Genomic DNA, 9,224 nt, shown 5'->3' on the forward strand with positions numbered 1-9,224 from the left:
TACACAAGCTGAAAAGCAACTCCTCATGTCCCTCTTCTCACCTCCCAGTAACCCCCATTCTACATTCTGCTTCTATGGGTTTAACTATTTTAGATACTTTATCTCAGTGGAATTACACAGTATATGTCTTTTTGTGACTGGCTTGTCTCACTTAGCACAGTGTCTTCCAGGTTCATCCATGTTGCAAATGGCAGGATTTCCTTCTTTTGCATGGCTGGATAATATTCCATTGTGAGGATAGCCTCCATTTCCTTTCATCTCTCAATGGACATGAGGTGTTTCCACATGGCTGTGTGGGAGCAAGAGGGTTTCTTAGCCACTGGAGTGTCCCATTGGGATGGGGCACTGGTGGTGACCCCTAAGCAGGGATGTGCCCTAATGGACTTGCATCTGATAGGGTCTCCAGGCCACTATGGCCCCATGCCTGGGTGAGGTTAAGAGTTAAAGGGTAGAAAACAGGAGGCCAGTGAGGGGGCATTTTTGGGCCCATGGGAAGGTTTCTGAGGAGATGGAAGGGCTGCAGGTATAGGTTCCCAATATGTCCCCACCCCAGTTCAATTTCAATGACCAAGGGAGATAGCAGAGGTAAAGAAAACAGATAAGAGGGGGTCACCTGACACCTGGTGGACAGAAGCTGACATCCAAGAGGTGATTCCACCCACCTCCCTCCTGAGCTTCCTCCTTCCTCAGGTCCAGTTAGGCAGGAGACCTGGTCAGTGGTGCCTAGTCACCTGCCACTGTGTGACCTCAGACAGGAGATTTGTCCTGGGAGCCTCCTTCCCCCCATCTATAAAAGGGGAATGGACACAGCAGCCCAGAAGGCTTCGGGGATGAGGACGTGAGAAGGTGTGCTGAATCCTGCCCTGCTGACCAGGCAGGCCTAAAATTTTACACACAAACTGAGTCCCTATGAGGAAAGGGCAAGCCCTCTGCCCTCTGCCCTTCCTATGTCTGCATATCCAGAACTGCCTCAGGTGGAGAGGGCAGAGACTAGGGAGCACCCATAGATGCTCTGATGCTGGCCACAGCCCTTGGGGTGACAGTGATGAGGACCTGGGTGCACATGTGGTGGAGCAGCCAAGACCAGCCAGAGAAGAGACACACTCATGCACACATGTGTTCACAACATACACATTCACACACACAAACACATTGAATGCATACATGTTGACAGTTCAAGGGGTAGAGGACACTGGACCTGGGCCCTGCTGACCCAGGCAGGGCCCCACTCTGATGGGTGCTGTAACCCCAGACGTCACTGTTGCTGAACATCTGCCTGCCTCTGAGTTGTGGAGCAGCTGGAGACACACAGTGGTGTCTGTGAGTGTCTCTGTGAGCAGGACCCTTTTCTAAGTGAGAGGCACATCTCAGCACAGCTGACTGATCATTCTCGGGTAAGTGTGACCTGCTGTCTCCCCTTCCTGCTGACATGGGGGCAGATGCTACCAGATGGCATCACTGGCCTCCGGGACGCTGTGGAGGGTAATGTCGCTGAGCTCCCACCAGGTGCTTTTTCTTCACTGACCATGTATTGCAGCCGTCTCATTCACCCTCACACTGACTTCGCGGAATGGGTGCTAATGTGCCCATTTGAAGATGCCTGAGGTCAGAGGGGAGGCAACTGACCCAGGGACCCAGATGTGACTCTGGACTGTGATCTCAGCCCTGCCTTGTGCTGTCCTGCACTCAACTCCTGGCCTCTGCAGCCTTCCTGCCTTAGATACAAAATATGCTGAGGATTCTGGACCCCAGTGGGGGTAGAACCCGGCCCTGGAAGAGCCACAGGAATGGGGGGCCCTGTGGGTGGGGTTAGAGGCATCCCTCAGTCTAAGCCTGTGCAAGAAAAAGTTCCCCAGAGGCAAGGATCTTATCCATTCAGACTTTAAGTGTGGGCTCCGATGGTTACTGTGGGACCCACCAGACACTGGAGTTTTCCAGTTTGGGAGCAGAGCTGGGAGCCCTCTGCCCTCGAATAGTTGTGGAAAATGAAGAAACCCTGGAGGTCTGGCCGAAAGGTGACAGTCATTCCTCCTATTCTCTGAGGCCTGGGGACAGGGGTTTAACCTGCAAGGCCCTCTCTCTGACCTGTCCTCCAGACGTATCACCTTCCCTTTGTCTCAGGTATTCCCAGGAGAGATGGCCCCTCTGGGTGTTCTCCAGAACCTGTCCCCAAGAGTTCACTTGTTCTTTGGTGACCTGGGAAAACAAAGCCTCTTCCTGTATCAACAGCTCAGGACTGTGGAATCTGCCCTCCCTCCACCAAAGGGAGGCTGCTTTGGAGACAATAGATCAAGCCTTCTCCGAACCAAACATCCTCCTGCTTGACTGGTGTTATTCTTCAAATGGATTCACTGGCCACAGTGAGTAAAGATTTGAGTGGAACAGAACACTCATGAGATTTCTTCTTTCCTATAGAAAACTGGGCATCTTCACGGTGTCTGAACAATAGCAGGAGGCTGATCATATAGAGATTTCTGGTTCCTGGCCCTAGTCTGCCTCCAGGTGTCCATTATAGTCATCATGGCCCTTCACCCTGAGCAGGTAGATGCCGTTCATCCTGCTGTGGAGTGTGTGCCCATTTCAGGACATTTAGGGACAACAAGTCTTGTTGTCTAGGTCCCCTTGTTTTAAAGTCCTCAGGAAAGGGCCCACCTCTGGTCAGGCCCAGGGACTCCAGAAATCCTGGCAGAGGTGGGGCCATTTGGCTTGGTCCCATTGTCCTGGGGGTGTTGGTGAAATGAAGTTCACCCGGCTGGCATCTGGGAGCAGATGTACGGGGTGTTCTCTAAAGCTCTCAGGTGCCATGTAATTTTGGGAGTATTTTGTCTTATAGGGTGGATATGGACAAAGACATGGATATCCTGCTCACCCAGGAGTAAAGGGACATCATTGCCAAGTATAAGCAGACACAGGTCAGGCTGCTCCCTCCAGGGAGGCGGGTCTCACCTCTCCCTCTGTTCCCTGGTCTGATGGTCCTGGACTCCTTCGGGATGCAGGGCAAGGAGGAGCCGCCCACAAGCCCATACCCGACAACTTTTATTTTGGCCTCCCTCACCCTCTCTCCCTCTGCCTTGCAGGTTGCTGATCCAGGGCACCAGTGGACACAGGAGATGAAGATGTTTACATCTACAAGGTCATCAGTCAGCTCGAGATTCCACAGTGAGTCAGTCTTCTGTCCTCCCAACCAATTGCCAAGACCAGCTCGGTCGTGGAGACCCTAACCCAGTGGCGCTAGAGGAATTAAAGACACAGACACAGAAATAGAGTGTAGAGTGGGAATCAGGGGCTGACAGCCTTCAGAGCTGAGAGCCATGAACGGAGTTAGACCCACATATTAATTGACAGTAAGCCAGTGATAAGCATTGCTTCTATAGATTATAGATTAGCTAAAAGCATTCCTTATGGGAAACAAAGCATTCTTAGCAAGGAGCAGAGAAACAGGCCCTGGCTGATATCTTCAGCAAAAGCATGTTGTTAAGGCAAAAAAGCATGTTGTTAAGGCAAAAAAGCATGTTGTTAAGGAATCCCCCTGCAGATGTGGAGTCAGGCATGGTCACTCCTGCTGGACGTTAAGAAGGTGAAGGCTGAAAACCCAAGTAAGTACCAGGTATGGTCCTTCCACACTCAGCCACAGCGGAAGAAACAGGCCAGGCCATGTCAGGAGCCCGGGTCTCTAGCTAGAGGAAAAGTCAAGCCTGAGTGATGGTCAGTCCCATATCCTAGGCACAGATGATGGCATGGGAACCACAAGTGAACTGGGCTCTGGTGACCCTCAGTGGCTTTGGAAATAAGATAGAGAAGGATATTTCTGAAAAAAAAAAAAAAATCTTCTTTCCTTCCAGAAGTGCTGAATGATTGCTGTTTGTGGTAGTGAGCCTTTTGTCTGTTATGAGGCTGGTTCCTTCCTGAGGAACCAGCCCTTTAGCCCTGCCCTAAAGAACATAAAGGAGCAGGGCTCCTATACGGGCTCTCACTGTAAAGCAACTGCGGGAGAGTGAGCCCCAGGGAAGGACCAGCGCCATCCTCATCCACCACAGGTATCAGTCCAGGTGGCCACTTAGGGAAGGGAAGAGGGTCTTTCTATGGGCTCACACTCAGGAGGGCCTAGGACTTGGGAGCAGAGGGAGCAGAAAATAAAGCAGCAGGGCAAGATGTCCTCAGTGAAAATAAACCAGATTGACCTGGACATGAACTGCACCTTCAGACACCATGTCATGTTTTGGGAGCACTACAGAGTCAGGTAAGGCCTATGGGGGATGGAGGGTCCCAGGGGAGATGGAGGAATTCAGAGGAATAGGGGCATCCCATGCAGGAGTCCAAGATAGGACGTGACAGAGCCCCCCAAGGGCTCTCCTGGCCAGGGAGCAGCCAGCATCACAGAGCATCTACTGAGCTCCAAACCATGGGCCAAGCTGGGGCATGTGGGTCCAGAACCCAAGTGGCTACTGAGGAAACAAGCAGTAGCAAACACAATCATGCTGCATGGTGAAAAGTTCTCTTTACGACCCACAAGTACCTGAGGTAGAGACCCACAAGAGGGGCTCAGACTTCACAGGCAACACTGACAACACCAAACACCGTAGAGGATGTGGAGCTACAAGAACTCTATGCATTGCTGCTGCAAAATGCTGCTGCTGCTGAATGCAAAATGGTACAGCCGCCTTGGAAGACAGTTGGGAAATTGCTCACAAAGCTAAATGTACTTGTACCACGTGACCACAAGTGTCATAGACGTTGACCTAGCTGACTTGAAAATTTATGTCCACCTAAAACCTACATGTCACATTCACTGCCTTATTCATTATCACTAAAACCTAGAAGCTACTGAGATGACCTTCAACACAGGTCCCAGGGGAGATGGAGGAATTCAGGGGAATGGGCGCATCCCATGAAATGAGGTTATACCTGTTTGGTATAATAAAATTACAGGTTAAATCTATAAATATAAATTATAATTATAGATTATTAGGTTACTTTTACTTGGTATAATAAAATTATACAGTAGGTATTGTCAAATATGAAATTAATATCTAATGATTGTATTATACCAAATAAGGCAAATATGTGTCTTTTGGACTTAAGGGGACCTAATATCAAAAAAAATTAATGAGTCAAAAGGATTGAATTTAGAATTTAATTTTGAAAAAATCAAATATCAAAACTTTAAAACACCTGCTATCACAAAATAGGATCATTGGTCATTGGTCATTGTAAAATAAGTCATTCATTTAACCAAAGTGATAACTCAAAGATTTCAAAAAAAAAAAAGTCAAAAGACAAAACCATTACTCTTTAAGAGGGGAGACTTAATTTTCCAAACAATAAGCCCTAATAAAGATAGCATAAGGCCAATGAAATCTGTTTCTCAAATCTTATAAACAAATCTATTAAATTTTAATCATCTTCACCATACTATATAATTTCCAAAAACCTTTTTGTAACATTTTATAATTTTTTAAATGAAAAAGTGGGTTAGTACTCCAAGAAAACCTTGTTAATCTGACACAGGAGCTCAGAGGTTAGTCTTGCATCAGTGAGCCTTTGATACTAATGTTTACAGAGAAACTGTAACCAAGATAAAACCAATTTTATCTTTCAAAATAGGCTCTTACAATCGCATGTACCCACATCTTCCACAACGGCCCCTGGACTTTGAGGGGTAAGATAGTTTCAATTTCTGGCCCTGTGTTTCATGAGCGCAGTTTCTTTTGATTATCATCTTCTCCTGGTTCTGAAGATACAGTTTTAGAAGCTTTCAGTGTTTAAGATTTAGCAGGACTTGGTGTCCTTTTTAGATGCAGGAGTCAAAGCCCTGTAACTCAACAGAACAAGGACTTTAAAAGCAATACAGAACATTATATGGATGTTAATAACTTTAATTTTTTAAATCTCAGTTTTCCTAGGCAAATAAAAAACTTAATGACATAGGAATTGTTTCAATAAAATATAAAATCTGTTTGTTAAGCCAGTTACCAAAAGGCAAAAAATAAATAAAAGACCTGCAGCAATTCTTTTCCCTAGACTTCAAGTCAAAACTAATGAAAATGGTACTTGAATTAGTTAGATACAGGAAGGGTGTGTCTTGCATCATAAGTGAAAATTTTCAGTTTCATAGAAAAACTTCAAACCAAGAGCACAGAATGTTATATTGGAAGAAAATATTTCCTTTAGACCTTTAAGATAAAACACTTTTAGCATCACGTCACAGTAGCAGTTAGAACCTGAGGAAAAAAAATTATAGAAACTGACAAGAAAGTTGGAGAGAGCGATTATCTCAGGACTTATGAAGGGGAGAGAAAGGTGAAAACAGTGAGATTCAATAAAAGTTGAAATCTGGGGTAAAAAAATTAAAATATCTTGTAATTTGTTAAGAGTAAATTAATATCTTAAGAAAATTTTGTTCTTCTATTCCATTCTTGAGTGGATTAGCATATTTTTAATATACACTAAGTGCAAAAGCACAGTCTCTAGAAAGACTAATTTTCTTTTAATTATAGCCAACTTGATCAAATAAATTCTTTTCTCATAAAGTCTCTTTTTACAAACTTTACTATGACTTACACAAGCCATTTATGACATGCCTAGACTTCCTGTTTTATCCTAAACAGCCTTCTTTCCTAAATAACCAATCATTTTATCTTCTTTTTTTTTTTTAAGATTTCTTTGTTGTTGCTGTTGTTGTTGCTGCTGTTGTTTCCTTGAGACAAGGTCTCTCTCTCTCTGTCACCCAGGCTGGGGTGTAGTGGCATGATCACAGCTCACTGCAGCCTTGACCCACCCAGGCTCAAGCAATCCTCCCATTTCAACCTCCCAGGTAGCTGGGACTATAGATGTTCACCAGCATACTCAGTTAATTTTCTGTGTTTTTTGTATAGACAGGGTTTTACCATGTTGCCCAGGCTGGTCTGGAACTCCCAGGCTCAAGCAGTCTGCTCACCTCAGCCTTACAAAGTGCTAGGATTACATGCATGAGCTATTTGCACCCAGCCATTTTATTTTAGAACAAACATTTACCATGCAAGATTTTTTTCTCATATAAAATTTTCCTTTTAACCTTTCTTACCAAAAATATCTCTTTATATTTTTAACTGTCTTTATATCGCTCTTATTTAGTGGTTCCTTTTATCTTGTTTCATAACCTTTAAATAACCTTTGAATTCAACAAAAATTATTTTCCTTTAAATAAGAACATATTCTTAGCAAAATGTTTTTCTGTAATTTTTTTAATTGTGAATGACCCAGACATTTAATAAATGCCTGTTATGTAATATAACTTTAGATTCTAAATTATATTATGTTTATTTACAAGCATTTCTTCCATTACATTTACCTAACTTATTTTTAATAGTTTACCTAGATTACTTATGAAAACTGTGATAATCAACATTTAAAGGTATTTTCCTGTTAATCATTTATATAGCCTGTGAATTTCAGGTGTTTACCTAAGTAAGAAGCTTAAGGTTAAACAAATGAGTTTTTTGCCAATAACTCAGGATAAATGACTTATTTATCAAAAAAAATTACACAAGGATAATTATCTTTTGAGTTACATTTATAATTTTATAACCGTCATGCCAAATTTTGACACCTTATGTATATTAGCATTTAATCAAGCTGACTTTTAACCACTGAGCTTTAAAAATCCTTTAAAATCTCATTGCTGTAACCAAGTACACCCATTTTCCTGAGACATCAATTATTATTTTTTTTCTTTCCTTTTCTTGTTCCTTCAGTTCCCCACTCCCTACTTAGTCTTTTAGGAATGCAAATATAGCCTTTTACCTCCCCATTACCGGACTCTCCCTACAGTGCAAGTTCATCTAACTACACGCTCAAACTGGAAAGTCAACTTGAGAATTAACAGTTGATTTATAAACCGATCATGCCCACTGTGGAACTCTCACTCTTTAGGGGGTTGTCTCAAGAGATAACAGCCTGCCCATGAAGGTGCCAGCAGTCACAAGCTGATTGCCCAGTAGATAAGGCACAAGAGCTAGCATGGACCCCCCGCCACCACCCTTGCTCACTTCCTCCCCTGCTTTTTAAAAGTGAAGCCATATGGAGGACACCTGCATTTCTTCCCCTAAGCTAGTTTTGGAAATAAATTACTTTCTTTATACCAGACTTCACTTTTGTTAATTGGACTCTGCAAGCAACAAGCGACTAACCTGCATTTTGGTTACATTACCATGTTTTAGGTGGGACAAACTTCTAATATTTCAAATGTAACACAAATATCAAACCAGAAAAGACTTTATTTAGGAACCAAACCCAGGCTGCCATGGTGGAAAAAGGGCAGAACCTTAGCTACTGAACTACAGCATGGGGCAACCACTATTGCTATTTCAGTTTGGCTTGGCTAGCAAAGGGTTGTTTTGTTATGTAAATAAAGCCCTTCAGGTAATTGAAATCTTTCTTGTTTCGATGGCTGATTTTTCTTTTTTTTCTCTTTGTTTTTCCAGCTTCAGGAATTTAGCCAGTTCAGAGGTCTTGTTCCCCATAATTTAGAACTTTCCTTCAGGTTTGACGAAGTCAACTAGAGTGGTCAAACCCAATGGAAAAAAGACTAAAACAACAAAAACAGAACCAAACAAATAAACAACAACAAAAAAGTAAAGCAAAACAAATGATTGCACAATTTATAAGATTACTGAGCACTCTAATGGTAAGGAGAAATCAAGACCAGCTTGTAGTTAATCTTAACTTTCAGTCATTAAGGAGAATTTCCACGACAAACCCCATTTCAGCTACTTATGTAGGAATAAGGCCCAGGTTGAAGATTGCTCTCTATCATCCTAGAAGCAGGAAAAAAACTCAAAACTCATCTTCCCTGTTGGAAGCAAGCTGAAACTCCAGAAAGGAGTTGCCTGCTTTCCATTATCATGGATTAAGAAAAACTCATCTTTTTGGATGCAAGCAAAACTCTAGAAAAGGAGTTGAACAGCAAAATAAACCTTAGATCTCAACATTTTGAGAAATCAGGGATTCTCTGGAGATGGTACCTCCCAGGCCTCAGCAAATCGTCCTGTTGGTTTTGTTACTGGCAGCAAATCCATATGGGTCTGCAGCAATCTCAATTCTTGCCTTCTCAGAAGAAAGAATTCGACTGAGGGGCATACGGCAGAGTGAAAGATTGAAGCAAGTTTTAGAGCCAAGAGTGAAAATTTATTAAAAAGCTTTAGAGCAGGAACTGAAGAAAGTAAAGTCCACTTGAAAGAGGGCCG

This window comes from Gorilla gorilla, chromosome 5, assembly GCF_029281585.2.
Source record: "Gorilla gorilla gorilla isolate KB3781 chromosome 5, NHGRI_mGorGor1-v2.1_pri, whole genome shotgun sequence".
Taxonomy (NCBI): Eukaryota; Metazoa; Chordata; class Mammalia; order Primates; family Hominidae; genus Gorilla; species Gorilla gorilla.